Source organism: Cibotium barometz, chromosome 28 (genome assembly GCF_041138505.1).
Source record: "Cibotium barometz isolate CiBa-2024 chromosome 28, ASM4113850v1, whole genome shotgun sequence".
NCBI lineage: Eukaryota > Viridiplantae > Streptophyta > Polypodiopsida > Cyatheales > Cibotiaceae > Cibotium > Cibotium barometz.
The window spans coordinates 14,960,368-14,981,086 of record NC_141073.1 but is presented as its reverse complement, the minus strand read 5'-3'; the positions used below and the strand labels follow the sequence as shown (position 1 = coordinate 14,981,086).

The window sequence follows — 20,719 nt, the reverse complement described above, 5'->3', positions numbered from 1 at the left end:
AAACACTAGCTAGCATTAATGATTCAAAACTTCAAACTATGTTGATACTGCTTTTTAACAAAAAAGGCTAGCATTTTAAAATAACTTGTAAAAATAAAAATATAGCCTTTTATTAAGGTCAAGAATAGTAGTCATTCAGCTTCAAAAAACCATAACCTTTACCATACGTCAAATCATAAGGTAAAGGTTTGATACCTATGGGTAGAAAGAGAATTGTATGAAAAAAAGAAGCTAGCAAGGAAGATATAAAAGAGAAGAGAGAGAGAGAGAGAGAGAGAGAGAGAGAGAGAGAGCAACATTAGTGTTTGTGGTAGTGTTTTTGAGAAGTGGACGTGCGCAGGAGAGCATAGACAAAGCATGGCCAAGAATAGGCTATGGCGATCTGGCACAGGAAGCAAGGCTTGCAGCAAAGAGAAGGTAAATAAGGTAGCCATGAAAGCTATCAAGAAAACTAGCACAGAAAATCTTAAGTAAATTAAATTAAATCCATAGAAGAGACTATGGCAGCTAAGGCGAACAGGAATATAGCTAAAGCTATGGCTCATGGATTCAAGCAAAATATGAAATTAAATCCTAATTATTAAAATTGTAGCCTATATTAATCCAACAAATGTGAATATAAGTGATAATAAAAACCTATTTTTCCAATCAATAGAAAAGCTGTCAGATGGCCTTCATGAGGAAGGATCACTGTCAAGGTCATAAGCTTGTATGCAAGCAAGCAGGCTCGAAACGATGCAACCCGAGAGAGAGACAGGGAGCAAGAGTGCCAGTTGATAGAGAGAGAGGAGCTTATTCAAAGCATCAAGAGTAAGGTCAGTCCGCGAGAGAGAGAGGCGGCTGGCTGTCTGCACAGAGAGAGAGAGAGAGAGAGAGAGAGAGAGAGAGAGAGAGAGTGCACATAGTGTGTGTGTGTGTAGCAAGAGGTGTGTGTAGCAAGAGGTGTGTGTAGAGAATGCAACTTAGCCCGCCATTTACGGGGAGAGAGAGAGGCGTACTGCAAGGTATGGAAGGTATGCGAGAGAGAAAGAGAGAGAGCCAGCTATATTCAGCGTGAATCAACGCCAATCACGGAGAGAGACAAATTGAGAGAGCATTCTTAAGTCAGCAGGAGAGGGAGAGAGAGAGAGAGAGAGAGAGAGAGAGAGAGAGGCCACAAGGGCAGCAATAAAGGTCACGGCCTGGCAGTTTGTGCAGTGTGTGTATAACAAGGGGAAGGAAAGAGAGGGTCTCTCTTTACCATCAATTATGCACATGGGAGAGAGGGCCCCAGCCATCACTCTTAATAGTTCATATGAAAGAAGGGACAGCTGCCAAATGTGGAGGGAGAGAGAGAGAGAGAGAGAGAAAGAGAGGAACTTCGTGAGCCTGGCAGCATCTCGTCGGTCACGAGGAGAAAAGGATAAGCTTAAAATACTATCAAACAGCTGCAGTGTAATCAACGAGCATGCATGCGCGTGTGGGAGAGAGATAGAGAGAGAGAGTGAGAGAGAGAGAGAGAGAGAGAGAGAGAGAGAGAGACACGTCGTTCATTTTGAACATAAAAAAGAATTGTATTTTCCAAAAAGCCTTAATAACAAGATATATAATGTTGGTTTTCCGCTGGGGAGAGAGAGAGAGAGAGAGAAATAAGTTAAAAGACTATTTATAGATTTATTCTAAAACCATGTAGTTAGTACTTAAAAAAGCCTTAGAAAAGGTCTATCTGCTTGTTTAGGTGGCTCCAGAGAGAGAGAGAGAGAGAGAGAGAGAGAGAGAGAAACAAAATATTAAATTTAAACTACTACAAATTTTCTTAAAATTAAAAAAGCCCTAAAAGATATAATACTTTTAATAATTAAAAAGGAAAAGAAAAGAACACACAATGTGTGTGTGTGTGTGTGTGTGTGTGTGTGTGTGAGAGCATTGTGTGTGCATTGCTTATGTATACATTACGCATTGTGTGTGTGTGTGTGTGTGTGTGCGCATTGTGTGTGTGTATGCGTATGCGTATGCATTGTGTGTGTGTGTGTATACATTGTGCATATGAATGCATTGTGTGTGTGTGTGTGTGCGCGCGCGCGTGCGCGTGCATTGTGTGTGTGTGTGTGTGTGTGTGTTTGTATACATTGTGTACATAGTGTGTGTTTGTGTGAAATTGAAAGAATAGGGGTTGAGATCGAGCACTTACCTCTTTGATTAGAGTGGCGTATGAGTGATATGTCGCTGTCGGAGGTCGCGACGTTGAGATCGTATACGCACACACACCTACAAAACCAAAACAAACACGTGCATTAGAAGGAGGAGAGAGATGAAAACGTGTATGTGCATGTGTGTGGGTGTGTGTATGTGTGTTGGGTGAAACATACCTGCAGATCTAGGCGGCCAAGAGAGAAGAATAAGCTCGCGCAAAAGAAATTGGGCTTTACTCAATTTCCCTAGGCCCCCGGTAAGACCCCCAGAAATTTTGAAATTTAAAATTTTTGGGGGTTTTACCGGGGGTGATATCGGGGCAGTTTTTGACGCGCGGCATTTCTATCTAAAGTAGCATGGTCCACCCGGTATTTAAGGGTACTAGGTGGCCCTCATGCCCGCGTAGCCCTGGTCCCCTGTGTACTCCGCTACTTTAAGGGTACTAGGTGCCCCTCATGCCCGCGTAGCCCTGGTCCCCTGCGTACTCCACCGTCCCGCGTATGTGCCGTCCCGCCGTCCCGCTTATATGTTGTCTCGTCTCGCACTTCGACGTCACGCGTTACCGTCCCGTCGTCCCGCGTATGTGCCATCCGCCGTCCCGCTTATGTGCTATCTCGCCCCGCACTGCGACGTCACACGTTACCATCCCCTCATCCCGTCGTCCCGCATATGTGCCGTCCCGCCATCCCGCGTATGTGCCATCTCGTCCCGCGGGACCCAATTGGGAGCCGCCTCCACGTGGCGGGTCCTGGACTAAGACAAAGAGCTCCCTAATGACCGTGTAAGGAGAGAGAGGGGGAGCATACATATGAGTGTGTAAGGAGAGAGAGGGGGAGCATACATATGAGCGTGTCTTTGAAACCATTTAAAGTATTAATTTTATCTTTATTGTGTACAGGTGTGATCAGTGGGTCATAGGCAGGATTATCCGATAAGCAAGTCTACTAACATGTCTGACCGGATCTTGTGTCCATGTAATCGATGCAAGCGAACAGTCATCCATTAACGACAAATAGCTAATGAGCATGTAGAAGATTGGGGGCAACGGGACGATAGTGTAATCGAGAATCAAATATGCCAATACGCCTCCAAAGAACCAGTAGATTTCTCACAGGTACTACCATCATATCCACCACGTTCGCAAATGTACCAACATAATATCGTGGAGGATGTAACGCGTGTGCCCTTAACCACACATGGAGACTCTAACATGGATGGTCCCTTACATGATGAGGATATGGAGGAGATGATTGAGGCTTTCTACATGAATGAAGAGTCCAGTCCGCATGATGAGTCCAATCCAAATCCCATTGATGTTCAACAAGATGATGAGGGCATTCAACGATTGGGATCTCTAGCCTCTACTCCATTATTCGAAGGCTCTCGTGCCATAGTCCTTCGAACTTGTTTGTCAATGCTTAATTTGCAATCCATATATGGATGGAGTAATGCGAGTGTTAGTGCCCTCTTCTCACTTATGAAGTCAACTATCCTACCATTGTAAATGCAATGCCAGCATGCAGGGAAGAGGCAAAGAAGATCTTAGCAGATATAGGAATGGATTACAATAGTATCCACGCATGTCCTAACGATTGCATTCTATTTCGAGGGGAATACGCCAACATGGAATCATGTCCAAAGTGTCAAGCTAGCAGATATCGTCAAGGTCTTACAGGCACCACAATACCTACAAAGGTGCTTCGACACTTTCCTATACTACCTAGAATCAAGCATATGTTCGAGTGTCCAGATATAGCAAAGCTAATGACATGGCACTCTACAAATAGGTCCACTGACAATGTGATGCGCATTCCAGCTGATTGTGCAGCTTGGCAGCATATTGAGCAACAATGGCCAGAGTTCAAGAAGGAACCTCGCCACCTTAGATTAGGTCTTGCCATGGAAGGAGTGAATCCTTTTGGTTTACGGTCCACTACTTGGAGCACATGGCCAGTGGTGTGCGTCAACTATAATATTCCACCTTGGCTAACAATTAAAAAGGGTCATCTTTTACTTGCATTGCTTGTGCCAGGGAAGTGCAAGGTTAGAAACATGGACATATACTTGGCTCCGCTAGTGGATGAGCTAAAAGTCGTTTGGGATGGTATTTCTGTCATAGACGTGTCAAGACGTAGTGGGTAACGCGATCAGTTAACTTGCGTGGCATTTTGATGTGGCCAGTGGCCTTGCAACAAGTGGCTATCATGCTTGTCCTATATATGGTCCAGCACTCAATGCTCGATACTCTAACTCACTTAAGAAAAGAGAATCATACAAGATTTCTTCCTGCAAATCATCCCATGCGCGGGAGTGTAGTCTTGCAAAACCACCTACACCATGGACAACCTCCTCTCAATATAACTCATGGATAGAGAATGGAGGGGAAAGTCCCAGTTCTTTTGGAATGAAACGACTATCAATCTTCCATAGGTTGCCATATTGGAGGAGACTTCTTGTGAATAACCTGCTAGATCCAATGCATATCTTCAAAAATGTTGGGCAAATACTATGGGAATGCTTAGCTGGAGCTCGAGACGACAATAAAGCTCGGAGTGATCTAAAAGATGCACGGATCTTATATATGCAACCATATTGGCCTCTAATAGGGGTAGATAAATTGGTCACACTCCAAACTGCACCTTGGGTGTTGACGAGAGAAAAGGAGAAGAGGGTGAAGAAGGTCATAGCCGAATTTTGTACACCAACAGGACACATGCATTGCTTAAAGGGGGCATTCATAAAGGATAACAAACTATGTGGGTTGAAGACACATGACTGGCACAAGTTCTTGCAATATATTCTCCTAACTTCAATAAGAAATTGGGCAACACCAGGTTCGCGAAGTAATTTACAAAATATCCCGTTTGGTAAGGTGGATTTCTCAAAAGGAGATCACACTAAGTAGCATTGATGAGAATAGGATTAATGCAGCAAAAGCAGTTTGTATGCTTGAAAAGCACTTCCCAACAAGTATCCTCACAATACAAGTTCATCTCATGGTTCATATAGTGGATGAAGTTGCAATTGCAGGAATTGTCCATAGTAGATGGATGTTCTTCCTTGAAAGGTTCATGAAAACTTTGAAGGGATTTGTGCGTCAATGAGCAAGACCAGAGGGTAGTATGGCAGAGGGTTGGTTGGTTCAAGAGTCCCTAGTATACCTCTCTGAATTCCTTGGACAAAGAGAACCATCTATGCCTGTACTATGACACAACAAAGAAGATGACAGAATGATTGGTGAGGTGCTACAAGGGAGGGGACTTGACCGTAAAATGGATCTTATTCTAGAAGAAAAGGTGAATAGGTTTTGCATTCTAAATCATCCAGCCATGGAGAAGTGGATGAAAGAATATGAGATAGAAAGGAATAGAATTTCCAATGAAAGACAAGAGTATAAAAGAGCCCAAAGAAACATGTCAAACGTCCAATATCCTCCAAGTTTAAGAGAACTACCAAAATTTATGAGGCTTGCTTGGTTGCATAACAAACTACAAGAAGCAGTTTTAAATAGGGAGACAGTGACAGAAATTGAGAAAGAGTTTGCAAGAGGATGTAGTAGAAAATATGAATCTTTTGGTGCTTTGTGGTCACACAAACGACATTTTTGAGTGCATCGGATAAATCACAAAAGACAAACATTTGACTCGAGGGTCATGGCATCATTTGATCAAGAGATAGTTACAAGGCAAAATGATGAGGTGCAACTTTCAAAGATAGAGTATTGTGGAAGGATACAAAATGTTTTTCAAGTGGACTACAGAAGCTTCCATATGTTTCTACTTGATGTGCAATGGTTCAAGGCGACCACAACAGGGCAAAACCCAACAATTCGAAGAGATGGCTCAGGCTTTGTTGCCATTGACTCAACAAAACTATGGACAAATAGAAGTGACACCTTTGTACTTGCAGAGACATGCGAGCACGTTTAGTACTCCAACTTTTAATTAGATTTGTATATAATATATTTATGGTTTTAAATCCTAATTAACTAAATATATGTACTAATTATTAATTACTCCAAGCATGTGTTAATTTTCACAGGTCATTTTTCAACCAGTTCCAACAAATCCAACATGGTGGTATGTCATTCAAGTAGCTCCACGTAGCAAGCAAATATATGAGGAGCACGAGCTTATTCAAGAGCAAGAGGAAGCAAATACCAGTGATATCGATCATTGTTCAGTAGATCACAATAACATCGAGCACGTAGATATAATTGTCGGGTCCGCCAATGATATTTCTTATAATGGATCAGTAGAGGTGGAAGATGAACATCAACTAGATGAAGATGCAGATGATGCAGATGAAGACAATGAGATAGAGACAGCACTCCAAGATCTAGAGAATAATATTAATGACATTAATTATGATCAAATAGACACAAATGCAGATCCTAGTATGCTTAATGATGATGCTGATGTATATGATCATCATCACCACGTAGACATGCAAATGGGTGAACTTGATATTTTTATTGATATTAAAGCTCACCAAGATCTTCTAGAAGATGATAACTATTGTGATATGGATGATGTTTAATTTTGAAAGTACTGTTTTTTTTTTAAATCCCAAATTTTTCGGGCCTAATACCGGGGGTTTTACCGAGGGTATTACCGGGGGTATTACCGGGAATATTACCCGGGGGTTGTTAGCGGATCGCCGCGACGGACGTCTAATAGCATAGCTATTCAAGCACTAACACACTCTTGTTCAATGCTAGGGAAGGAACCCGATTAGGGCATGGAGGCACATAGAGGTTGTCAATCTCTATGGAGTCTAATGCTAAAACATGCAATGCACAAAGCTCTATGTGATAAGGTCACACACACACATCACTAATCACTAATCACACTTAATATAAAGCTAAGCAAGATTAGGCATCTACGCATACACATCCAAATCCGAGATACACACTCGTAGAATGCTTCACAAGACTCACAGGGACACTACGACAATGCTAAAACATGAGACTTAATTAATTAAACACTGTAATTAAGCTAATCGAGAGATTAAGCCCTCTTAACAAAGTTGTGGGAAATTACTAATTAAGCATGCAAATGACTTAGCAATTACCTAGAGACTACTCTTTCATCATCACATAACTCAAAAACATCAAATTAAGCTCACAATGACAATATTAAGCTTGCTAATCTCGAAAACAAAGAGAGCTTAAATCAAAGAAAATTGATAGCTACGCGAAGAGAAACACCTGTAGATTGTATTGCAATCAACGGAATAGCAATGTCGATTACAGTGGGCGCGTAGTGAGCGCGGGAAGTTGCCTTCACAAAGAGGTAAAAGCTTCTGCACGTTTTCCACTTATCTTCAATAATAATTTTACTCTATTTTACAAAAAGTCACTTAAGTGAACCTTAGGCTTCCCAAACAGGTTGTGGGTTCAAATCTCACTTACAAACTGGAAGCACTAAGCCCCTTTTTACATTACATGCTCTCATTTACATAAAAAAGGGTGAAATTAAATGATCTAAGTGTAAAAATTATGTTCCCGGGCTCCCGCAGCATCTTCAATAAAAGCGCCTCGCGTCTTCAATCTGCGCCCCATTCCGCCATTTCGGAACACCGTTTTCGCTGACATCTTCAATCTTCACTTGGTTCCGCAAATCCCGGATCACTCCCCCAAACCTATTTCAGTGTCCGTCTCCCTGGACACGAGCAATGTTGTGTCCAAGGGTAGTAGTGTTCGTAATGAAAAGATGACTGGTTGTCTTCTTGTTGCGTTTGTATGCTTCTGTAAGGCATAGGGTGCAATTCATGGGATTGAATTCTTGTGGAGACCAGGCTTTGCTTTGGCTTTGTTGTGTTGATGTTCTCTGCTTGTACTTAGTTGAATGGTGGTTGACAACCTCCCTTGAGCTTTATTGTCTTTAAGAAAATAAAAAGGAAAAGAAAAAGAAGTAAGCGCTGAACGCCTGATTTGGCCGAGGGGAAAAACCTAGTGGGAAAAAGTGCCCTGGCTTTTCGATCTTAGTGAGTATTTATTATTGCTGGAGTTATCTTTAAAGTGTAACTCATGTGATGATTGTGCATGGGTGGAAGTAAAAAGGTGCCTAATGCATGTGTCCAATGGTGGGACACCCTAGAATGCATTCATAGAATATGCAATCAAAACAGTATGATGTGCGTGAGAAGAGTTTTGATGGGTGCTTTTAGAGGTAAATGTAGCGCATAGAGCACTAAGAAGCGCTCAAATAGCTATCATTACTCCTAAAAGGGCTTTTGACGTCGAGGTTTCTCCACTCTCCTTACCTGTGCACATGTGCGTGAGTGTAGGACTCTCCGCCACTCCACCGACACTTGAGTAACTTAGACTTTGACACTTATGCTCATCTCATCCAGCATGAGCGACACACGTATTAGCTCAACTCTCCAGCTTGAGCATAGTTGCATACCAAATGAAGAAAAAGAAGTAAGTTTTAATCGCATGCAAACTATATTCACAGAGTAGATATGACTTGAAGCTTTGGGACTGACGCCTTGCTCATTTATCGGCTTGGCTGCCCGACTCTTGACTCTTATGCCTACCAACACATTTATTCGTTGGTGGCGACTTGACTTTATTGGAAAGAGCTCTTACCATGAGTAGTGCTTGTAGTTTTTGTGCTCTTTCTTTGATTGTAGATCAGCTATCATTCATAACCCGTAGGTCATCACACATGAAGTTCTCATGCAAATTAAATGCAGCTGCTCGACCGGAAAGGTATGTTTCCAGCTTGAAGTTGTGAGTTTCCTGACTTGGTGGTATCACTTTTTAGCACTTTTCAGTCCTGCTGCAGCTATATTTTGGCCATCTCCTGTACCTGAACAAGTCAATTATGCATCTAGACTGCTAGGTAGACTTTTTGTGATGCAAGGAATAAAACTGTACGCTCCAATCATCCATTGCATGCCCAGAAGCCCATTTTCATGAGAGTCGCGACTCTCATGCTTTTCCTATTGTTAGCTGATTTTGATGTTCTTACCACAGGGCTGCATCCCCTGCATGTCATTAACATCTCCTATGGCCCTGTACCCTGATTGGTGAATTTTCTTGGTTTGCTAGATGAGATCTAGTGCTTTCAGAGTCAAAAATTCTGAAATTCTAAAATTGGGCTATCTCATGAGCATGAAAACTAGTATCTTTCTTCTTGCCAGAACCCTCAGATGATTAAAGTGCCTCCCCCAAACCTAAAGTGGTGTCCATCCTCGGGCACTAATAGTTGAAGTACTTGGGTGAGATAATGTATTGTGTTGCCGCTCTTGTGGTCTTGTGCATGGGAAAAGAACAGTGTCTATGCATGGCCATGTAATGTGGCCCTATATGCGTTGAATATCTATGCATGGGTAACAATATGCGGTGCAAAAGAAGAGGGTCTTGGAGCAATTATGGTCCAAGGGATTTTGCTGGCGAGGCTAGTGTTTGTTGTCGTTTTCTGCTCTGGGAGTAAAAATGTCCTCTAGTTTGCGCAAAATGTCTAGCCGATTGTACCCAAACATGTTAGATGCAAACTGTGAAGCTTTACTTGTGAGCTTGTAGCTTGGGCTACTAGTTTGTTGACTTGTTGGTGTATTATCATTGGTTGCATCTGTGGATGACAATTTGGATGCCGGCTTTGTTACCGTTAGAGTGTGCATTAGAATAGACCTAGTCTTTGGCACCCATTTCCCTTTTTCTTGCCTTGTAGCCTTTTGCTTTGGTTTGTCCATGGAAAGCGGTTGTAATGGCTTATTCGTTTTTGGCAATGCTTTCAGTAGTGTAGTGCTTGAAGCCTTTGGTTTCCATTGCGGACCTGTAACTTTTTCTTTCTTCGGCATTGATACCTGTACCTATGTGGATAGGATTGAAGAAGTTTTGCATTGCTTAGGAAGCCATATATACCTTGCTCCTTCATAATATCCTTGTGCTTGTAAAGTCTTCTTTGGGATCCATCGTATGCTGTAAAGAGCTGTAGGCACATAATTTGAAGTCTGTAATGGCTTTTTCTTGACCTTTGATTTTCTTTTGCGACCTGTGGTACTACTCGCTTGTTTAGGAATTTGCGATTGAGTAGTGCACTTCTTTTTTGGAACCCATATGAATTTTTTGTCCCTCTGAGCTTGTATCAGCTTCTTTGGAACCCGTGTTTGATAACTGTTGGGCCTCCAGGAGTTCACTTTTCTTTGATGTACAAGAGGCTTCTTTTCTTGAACATGTTCACCTTTTACCGCACCAACTTGGCTTGTTGAGGGTTGTTGCTGTCTTTGTGGAAGTGTTCGAAATGGTTCTTCAACAGCTGATGCATCGGACTCCGTATCTTGATAACATTCTTTGCTGAGGAACGGTTCAAATGCATCTGTATTTTCCATCGTGAATAAGACTCCCTCTCGCTTCCAATCAGGTCTACAATTGTATTTTCGTTGCCATGGTTGACCTAAGATCACTGGCGTGAGCATTGTACCTGGCTTCATGACATAAAACTTGTGCACCAGATTAGAATTACTACTGCCAATGAAAAGAGGTAACTCTATTAACCCTTCTACAGAGGAATGATCTCCAGCAAAGGTTCCAACCCTCATTTTAGATTGTGTTAGTGGTGGCTGACCAATGCTGTCCCAAGTGTCGTAGCTTATAGAGTTTATATCTGCTCCTGAATCTATCAAAGCACAATGTGCTATCCGTGTATCACCTATCTCTACACAAATGTAGGGTCTTAGGCAATCCGGATCCTCTTCTATCTCTCCATTTTGTTGGCAGATTCTTTGAACTTCCGTCCGTTTAAGCACTTCTCGGATTTTACATTTATGTGCCTGATCCTTGCTTTCTTCCATGTTTTCAGCGATGTTGGTGATTACCCTGATCATGTGGAAAGGTGTTAAGTCGTAGCCCTCTTCGTCACAGAAGACAGTTGGGGTTACTTCATTCACACACACATCCACAGTAGCCAATACTTCATACCATCCATCTGGTTGTAACTTGGCTTCAGGAAAAGGTTCATGAATGTATGCTTCGTCATCCCCATCTCTATCCTTTTCGCACATCTCTTTCTCAAGGCTTCCACACTCAGAAGCTCCACACATCCATAGTTGAGTTTCAAAGCTTTCTCTTGAGTGTCTCGTAGACTTTTCAATTGCAGTTGCAGACTCAAAATCTTCTATAGGGGTTCTTGCCACGTCTCTGTAGGAGTGATCTGTGAGGTTTATCCGCGTAATTGCATCCTCCTTCCGCAGATAGATATAGTTAAAACCCCAATCTTGAATCATCTTTAGTTGATGCATGAATGGTCTCCCGAGAATGATGTCATAGTTAGGATTTAAACCAAAATCCACTACCGCAAAAGTCTGCTCGTATTCAACCCCACACGATGTGACTACCACTTTTTCAAGCAGTCCTATAGGTCTCTCTTCGTATCCGTCCGCTAATTGTAACTTCATGCGAGTTTTGCGAAGAGCCGGTTTTCCCCAGTTTTTCCAAATTTTCTTTGTGGCTATGGCAATGCCTGCCCCACTGTCTAGGATGGCTACCGAACTTTTCCCCGCGTACTCAACTAAGATTGTAGTGTTATCATTGACAGTATTCTCCAACTTTGTTTATTGGGACTGGTTGATACACTTTCTTAGTTTCTTTTTCAGCTTGCCAAGCTAAGATGGTTTCTGAGATAGGGATTTCCACTCCTAATCTCTTCAACGTTTTGCCCACATCTTTCCACAACTCCGGCTTAACTTTCAACACATCAGCTAATGCCAGCGTGATTTTAATTGGAGCTGACATTAAGGCGGAAAGATTGACCAAATCCATGATAGGTGGCTGTTGGTTCTTGACTGTTGGGAGTCTTTTTATGTCCGATCTAGCCTCATAGTCACCTTCATAAGAAGGCAACGTCTTGAAGGTTTCAGCTTTGCTATCTTCAGATTTCTCGGACCCTGCATCACCGTACTCCGATCGCAGCACAAGCTCTAAAGTCTTCTGATCGAAATCAATCTCGTCAAGTGGTGGTTCTTCTCGAGAGTGAGCATCCGATTGAGTATGTTTCACTGCTTCCCACAGTTGATTTGCCCATTCTTCATCTACCTCGGGAACACTAGTGTTAGGTATCAAGATTGGTTCGCTTTTCTTTACCTCTCCCCCTATGTGTCCTGTTTTGTTTTTTTCTTCTTCTAGAATGACAGACAATTTGTCGTTATGAGCTGTCTCATTTCTCTTTTGAATTTCAGATTCTAGAAGCTTGTTTGTTTTTTGTTGTTCTTCGATGGCTTGAACTGCCTCAACCAGTTTTCTATAGATTTCCAGTTGCCTGGACTCTTGAGCAGGGTCAGGGTAGTTCTTCCATCGTTCCTCCATAGTCTCAAGGGGCTTCAGTCTAGCTTCGTAAGCCTTTAACATGGCGTCAAGTGGCTCGAAGAGCTTCTCCGCTAGAACTGAACCCGCTTCCCCTCGTATTTGATTTTCTTTCTCTTTTAGAGGGTTCGTTTCTTTGTTTGTCTTTCCCTTTTCATTTGTTGGTTTTACTGGTTTCTCTTTAGTTTCCTTTTCGTTTTGCTCAGCTTTTCGTTTCTTGCTCGCAGCCCGTCTTTCCCTTCTAGCTTTCCAGCTGTTTTTGGCACTTTTGGAGTTCTCACTGGGGGTTTTCATCTCACTAGGGTTTTCTTTCTTTTCATCTTTATCTTTAAGCTTAGCTTGTGCTTGAGCTCTAGTGATGGCCTTTATAGGAACAATATTTTCAGATTCAGATGAAATCTTTTCAGATTCTGATGAACTAGGTGCACTCGTGGATGGTATCACTTCAATGCCTTTTGGTCTCATTGGACAGTCTTGTACGACATGTTTGTATCCGCAGTCAGCACAATGCCTTACCAATGGTGGTAGAGTAGATGTTATCGGATTTTCCCCTTTGGGAAGAGGACAATCTCTTATCGAGGGATCCTTTTCGCACTTAAAGTCCGGTCCTTGAGGGGTGCCTGTAGGTGCTGGTCTACACGGTCTAGGTATTGGCCCTGGTCTCATTTGTCCAACTCCCCCATTGGCTATAAACCACAATGTGTTAAGGTCCATTTGATAACTACCCTCAAATACTACCGATGGCATGTCAGGAGGACTCAACGTAGTGAACTCACTAGTCGTGATTCCTCTTTCCTCATCATAGTATCGGCTGACTCAAACCATGGCCCCATGAGATATTGTCTCGTTGGGTAACAGGAATCTCACAGGAGCCTTTCCTAGCAAGGGTGGCTGATTTCCTAGAACAGGTTGCACTCTTTCCACTCGTGGTGCTACAAATCTTGGATTTCCTATTCTTTGGTAGTACTGGGGTTGAGGTGCTCCCATTGGTTGTTGAACCATTCCCTGTTCTCTCAAGTACCTATTGCGATGATAACATTCTTGGGACTCATGATTTGTCCACTTTTTCTCGAAATCACACCACTTGTCTGCCCTTCGAGGTTTTACGTTTTGCGTACTTTGCCTAGGCAAGCACTGCGATGTAGGGTGGTCTCCTCCGCAAAGTTCACATCTATATTGCCTTTGAGGTGGTCGAAAAACTTGGTTCATTTTTCGCATGACCATCTCTGCAATAGCCTCAGCATCTCTAGGCTTGGTATTATCATTCTCTAGGGGACTCTTTGCACTTGATGCATCTAAGGCCGTAAGAGGCTTGTCTTTTCCATAGATGTCGCAATTGTCATCCATGTCTATAGCATCGTAGATGCAATCATTCAAGACGGTGAGTTTCTTGCCATAGAGGCTTGCATGCAAGGATTTGTTCGTTAGTCCTTCTAAGAAGATAGAGACTAATTTCTCTGGTCCCGGCATTTCTCCCTCTGGACATCTAGAGATGTATTGGCGTAATCTGTTAGCGCAATCCCTCATAGACTCCTTTTCTCCCTGTTTAAATTCATACAGCACTGCGCTCACACTATTTTTGATTCCCGTTTTCGTGAAGGCTCCAACGAAATCCTTTTCTAGAGCATTAAAATCTTTAAAGGCACTCGGATCTAAAGTCTGAAACCACGATAAGGCCTTCCCTTCTAAGGTTAACCCAAAACCTTCTACCAAAGTATGAAGATTAGTGACCTCTTCTGCTCTAGCTATCTGTTTAAATGAAGCTAGGTGGTCATAAGGGTCCCCTGCTCCACTGAACTTCTTAACCCACTTTTGAAAATATGATGGTCTTACTTTGCTGCGCGGTGTCTCCCATGGCAATCCACCTGGCCTGAACCCAGTAGATCCCAAAGGTGCATGGAATAGTGATGTTGAAAGTGGTCTTGTTGGCCCTCTACTGGCCGGATGACCACTCATGGCCTGCATGTTTACCGATCCCAATGGTCTAAACCCTGGTGGTACACTTGGTCTTGCAAACCCACTAGAGTATGACACTCCTGGTCCATTCACTGCTGGTCTTGACTTAGGCCTTGGCAATGGCATGGATGATCCGCTATAGGTTGGTCTTAGGATGCTGGGAGGGGTTCTAAAACCCACCCCTGGAGTTCCGATTCCTACACCCCCAAACCTAGAGATTGGATTACCCATGAATGTGATCCCACCTACTTCACTCTCAAGGAGGAGTGACCATTCCAAGCCAAACTTATCTAAGAATATCGTCGGCATTCCTCCCTCTGTCATAGAAGTTTGCACGTAGACATATAAGGCTTTGTCAGCTTCTAGACTGTACTCGGGAGGATTATCTCGTACATAGAAAAACTCGGTTCCCGTATCCTCCCTCTTGTAAACAGCCCTTGTGGTGTCATCTATGGGAACTCTTTGAGTCCATATAGAATTCACTAGCTTATATCCAGTAGGGGTTAAGGTTGGCGGTCCTTCAGGCCTCAACGGGTCTACCACTATCGTAACGTTCCCTAAGTAATCTACTATTTCCGGATCATCAATGATGAGGTACATGGCCCCATCTCTCCCCATGTAGCGATCTGCTTGGTAATTCACCCAGGGCGCTCGATCAAACGCTGTTTGATGGTCCTCAACCTTTACCAAGTACTGGTCTGTTTGGTCCTTGTAAATCTTAGCTGCATGCAGATTCTCTCTCTCATAGAGTATCTGTTGGTTGTACTCCAACTCCACTCCGTGATTTGCAGTGTTTGCTCTGGATGTAGAGGCCATGCTTAGGTTAGAGTCTATCTCGTAAGCTACTTCTTCTGCTATCGGTGCACTCCAAGTGGGTGTCCGAGCCGTTCTTCTATGCAGCAGATGCGCCATTAGCATTGTATGGGTGTACAGATGCAGATTGGCCAGGTAGCATTGCTGATAAGAGGTCTACGAGTGGCTTCATGTTCTCTTTTGGGAGTGCTGTTGTTACTTGCAGAAGCAAAAAGCAGCCTACGGTTGCTTTGTCGAGCACAGAGGCTGAGTACAGACGCGCAGCAGTTGCGGCATGCGAGGTAGCTTGAGGACTTGGGAGTGCAGGTGGACCAGCAGGTTGTCATCCATTGCGACACATACTTGAGGACTTGGGAGTGCAGGTCGACCAGTAGGTTGTCATTCATTGTGACAACCTCAGCAGCATACACTTGGCTAGGAACCCAGTGTTCCATGCCAGGACCAAACACATAGAGGTCCATTACCACTACGTTCGAGATCGAGTGTTGGCGGGTGACATCGACTTGGTCTACGTCAGCACAAAGGAGCAGATAGTGGATATCTCTACCAAGGCCCTCGGAGCTGAGAAGCTTCGACGTTTCCGGACTATGCTTGGACTCTGCGACATGCAGAGCTCGAGGGGGAGTGTTGAGATGTTGAGCTCTACATCTTGAGCTGGCATCCACTACGGGTCTTGACCGCTTACGACATCTACTCACTGGCACGTTAGGTGACCAACATGGAGGATCTCTGCTAGTGATTCTACATCTGGACTACACTTATAGTGTCAGCCTAGTATGCTTCTAGGCACTTAGTGACCGCATGTACATATGTGCTATTTTCAGTTTTAGCACTTAGTCATTTTGTACTCTCTTTTCTGTGTGAAGAAGAAGAAGAAGCTTTCCATCGCTCTCTGTATCGTGCTTGTCTTGTGTAGCTCTCTTGTATCCTCATTCTTTACAATTCCTACAGTAGAAACTGTGGTCGAAGCTCCACAGGTTGCTGATTTGTTTATCGAGAATATCTTCAGATTACATGGACTACCTACATCCATTATATCTGATAGGGATAAAATATTTACAGGTTATTTTTGGAGACATGTCTTTGGTAGACTTAATGTGTCTCTTAATATGAGTAGCGGTGACCACCCACAGACTGATGGTGATCTGCTTGGTAATTCACCCAGGGCGCTCGATCAAACGCTGTTTGATGGTCCTCAACCTTTACCAAGTACTGGTCTGTTTGGTCCTTGTAAATCTTAGCTGCATGCAGATTCTCTCTCTCATAGAGTATCTGTTGGTTGTACTCCAACTCCACTCCGTGATTTGCAGTGTTTGCTCTGGATGTAGAGGCCATGCTTAGGTTAGAGTCTATCTCGTAAGCTACTTCTTCTGCTATCGGTGCACTCCAAGTGGGTGTCCGAGCCGTTCTTCTATGCAGCAGATGCGCCATTAGCATTGTATGGGTGTACAGATGCAGATTGGCCAGGTAGCATTGCTGATAAGAGGTCTACGAGTGGCTTCATGTTCTCTTTTGGGAGTGCTGTTGTTACTTGCAGAAGCAAAAAGCAGCCTACGGTTGCTTTGTCGAGCACAGAGGCTGAGTACAGACGCGCAGCAGTTGCGGCATGCGAGGTAGCTTGAGGACTTGGGAGTGCAGGTGGACCAGCAGGTTGTCATCCATTGCGACACATACTTGAGGACTTGGGAGTGCAGGTCGACCAGTAGGTTGTCATTCATTGTGACAACCTCAGCAGCATACAGTTGGCTAGGAACCCAGTGTTCCATGCCAGGACCAAACACATAGAGGTCCATTACCACTACGTTCGAGATCGAGTGTTGGCGGGTGACATCGACTTGGTCTACGTCAGCACAAAGGAGCAGATAGTGGATATCTCTACCAAGGCCCTCGGAGCTGAGAAGCTTCGACGTTTCCGGACTATGCTTGGACTCTGCGACATGCAGAGCTCGAGGGGGAGTGTTGAGATGTTGAGCTCTACATCTTGAGCTGGCATCCACTACGGGTCTTGACCGCTTACGACATCTACTCACTGGCACGTTAGGTGACCAACATGGAGGATCTCTGCTAGTGATTCTACATCTGGACTACACTTATAGTGTCAGCCTAGTATGCTTCTAGGCACTTAGTGACCGCATGTACATATGTGCTATTTTCAGTTTTAGCACTTAGTCATTTTGTACTCTCTTTTCTGTGTGAAGAAGAAGAAGAAGCTTTCCATCGCTCTCTGTATCGTGCTTGTCTTGTGTAGCTCTCTTGTATCCTCATTCTTTACAATTCCTACAGTAGAAACTGTGGTCGAAGCTCCACAGGTTGCTGATTTGTTTATCGAGAATATCTTCAGATTACATGGACTACCTACATCCATTATATCTGATAGGGATAAAATATTTACAGGTTATTTTTGGAGACATGTCTTTGGTAGACTTAATGTGTCTCTTAATATGAGTAGCGGTGACCACCCACAGACTGATGGTCAAACAGAAAGGGTCAACCAAGTACTCGAAGATATGCTAAGAGCCTATGTATCAGACAGGCAAATAGATTGGGACAAATATTTACCTCTTCTAGAATTTGCTTACAATAATAGACCTCATAAGGTGATTGGTCTTTCACCTTTTGAAATAAATTATGGTAAATCCCTGTTAGCATCTGGTACTATAGGTACTTCACAAAAATGCCCTAGTGCAGCAAAATTTTTAGCCAAGATGCAACAGATGTTGGACATGGCTAGACTCAAACTTCAGCAAGCTGCTCATAGAGCTAAGTTCTATGCGGACAAGAAAAGGTCACTAAGAACTTTTGAGGAAGGTGACAGAGTGTTTCTCTTGGTTCCTTCAAAATCAACCTCTTTATCCACTGGTAAATGCCATAAGCTTTCACCAAGGTATTGCGAACCTTGGAAGATTTTGAAAAAGCTTAGTGAAGTTGCTTATCGATTGGAATTACCTCCACACTGTCGTGTTCATCCAGTGTTCCATGTTAGTAAACTAAAAAGATTTATATCTAAAGATGATAATTTGATAGATGGAATGGTTTCACTACATGAACAAGAAACGATTGACCAAGGTCCAGACAAGATACTAGATAGGAGAGAGAAACGACGTAGAAACTGTATTCTATGAGAATATCTAGTTGCCTGAAGGGTTTACAACTTACGGATGCCACTTAGGAATCCGCAACCTTTGTACGGAAACACTTCCCAGATCTGATCATCGAGGACGATGATCTCTGAAGGGGGAGAGAATGTTAGATGTTTACTGGCCAGCTGCCAAGGAGCCGGATTAGAGGCATGGGACCAAGGTCGATGCCAGGGGTCTAGCTCGCTCGGGGGTATTCACGCGCCACAGTCAGGTTTCAGAGCACAAAGGTGGGGTCAGAAGTTCCCAAGAAAAGCGCGCGTGGGAACGACCACTACCCAAAAGCTTCGATGAGGTGGCAAGGTGGATAAATAGGATGGGAGGAGAGAGAAAAATGCCTCATTTTTAAGTTTGACTTTTGAGTTCTCACAGATTACTTTGTTCATTTCCCATATTACCCAAGAATGACAAGTCTCTTTTGGAGAGGACTATTTGAAAATATGGGCACTCGTCTAGATTTCTCTTTGGCCTATCACCCTCAAACGGATGGGCAAAGTGAAATCTCTAACTTGACAGTACTTGATCTTCTCAAAAGTTATGTACATGAGAAGGATCAAAGAAATCAATGGGAAAAGTACTTACCTTTAGTGGAATTTGCATACAATAACACGGTGCATACTTCCATGAGCAAGGCTCCTTTCGAGATAATTGAAGGTCATCCCAAGCCTCCACCTATCTTGAAAATGCATCAAAAGATATTTGCAGCTGATGAATGTGTTCGTGACATTAAGATAACCTTTCAAAAGATAAAAGAGGCTATCACAACAAAAGCAAAAGTGAGATGCAGATAAACATAGAAGGCCTTTAGAGTTTAAAGAGAATGATTGGGTTTTGCTTAAATTCCCCAAGGCCCAGTTAAGGCAAAAGACCGGCAAGAATCGGCAAGAACAAAAGTTCTATGTAAAACTCGCAAAGAGGTACTATGGCCTGTTTCAGATTCTGCAAAGAATCAATGAAACCACAACTTATAGACTCAAGCTCCCTGAGCATTGGCATATACACAATGCCTTTCATGTGAGTCTATTGAAGCCATTCAAAGGTAAACCCCCAGTGGAACCCATTGAAGAGGATCCTCTTGAATTTGATGAACAAGAGGAGATCCTACAGCCTGAGGTAATACTTAGGCATAAAGACAACGTCCTACAAAGTGGAAAGGTAATATGTAGGTATTTGATTAAGTTTAGGAATTATCCACTTGAAGATGCTAAACGGATGCAGGAACCCCAGTAAGATTACAAGTTCCTTCAAGGCTTAAATGAAAGCTAAGCCAAGGCTTAGATGTAAGCTAAGACATCGATGTATAAAATTGTTTAATGATTTAATGCAATACTTTACTTATTTCTCTTATTATTTAACGTGCATTGAAATGTTTTATGTGTACACCAATGTTCAAGGAATAGTTTCGCGATGACTACGTCACCTAAACACCTACTAGACTTGCCATCTAGTTCTGGAAAAAGTATTCTCGCTTAAATGTGGATCCCAAGCAGAAAAGAGGCTTCCATCCACTTGATGTAAGCATATTTGAGGGTGACTATGATTTCAAGGGAGGCGTATGTCATCAAAATTTAATTTTGATGTCTTTTAGGCTTTACCAAGGCCTTTCTCTCTCTAAAAAGTGGACATTCTAGAGAGAGAAAGCACATGAAAGCATATATAAGGACCATGGAACATGAACAGAATTGTATTCATGAAAAACTAAGTACTAAAAGATAAATATTAATTCACTATGCTTTTACAAGAACTTTTCCTCTCTTAAACAATAATTCTAGAGAGAGAAAGCACAAGAAAGCACATGTCCGGAAGACAGGGAGACATGCCAGGAAGTACTTTCATGGACAGAGAAGTGTCAGAATGTGAATGCTACTTCATAAGTGCATGGATAATTTTTCCAAGATCTCAACATGATTTACGGGGCTCAAACGGGCACCCGATGGACCTAGAACGACAATTTACTGCTTACGATAGGGAGAACGGGAGCCTGTACGGGCAAGGGAGCAAGGGGTTAAGGTATCAGAGCCTTCCCCTAGCCCAAGGGACACCTTTGACCATATTCCAAGGGCCCAAAAGGGGCCCCTCTTTCCAAACCCCAAATCTCTCCCCATGGTAATTTTTTTGTCAAAACTGCTATTTCTGAAAAGGGGAAAAAAGTAGTCTGTACTAAAATGGTCATAACTTGCTCATAGGTGGTAGGAATCCAAAACTTCTTTTATCAATAGAAACCTGATTTTGAGACCTATAATTTTGTCGATAAGGTCGAAGTCTGATTCGAAAAGTACAGAGGTCATTTGATAGGATTAACAGAGACCATCTTGTATTAAGGAACCTA

The 20,719-nt window shown here is 43.0% G+C and overlaps 1 protein-coding gene and 1 pseudogene across 1 annotated transcript in view; one reads left to right on the top strand and one right to left on the bottom strand.

The window, feature by feature from the left end:
• Positions 1 to 2,188: 2,188 nt before the first annotated feature.
• The window catches only part of LOC147622557 (uncharacterized), a 59,288-nt gene continuing 40,757 nt past the window's right edge, over positions 2,189 to 20,719 (bottom strand). The window contains exon 3 of the mRNA XM_086822661.1: positions 2,189 to 2,247. The gene's annotated coding sequence lies outside the window, so the exon portion shown is untranslated. The remainder of the gene's footprint in view (positions 2,248 to 20,719) is intronic.
• Positions 3,635 to 5,276, top strand: LOC147622558 (uncharacterized; annotated as a pseudogene).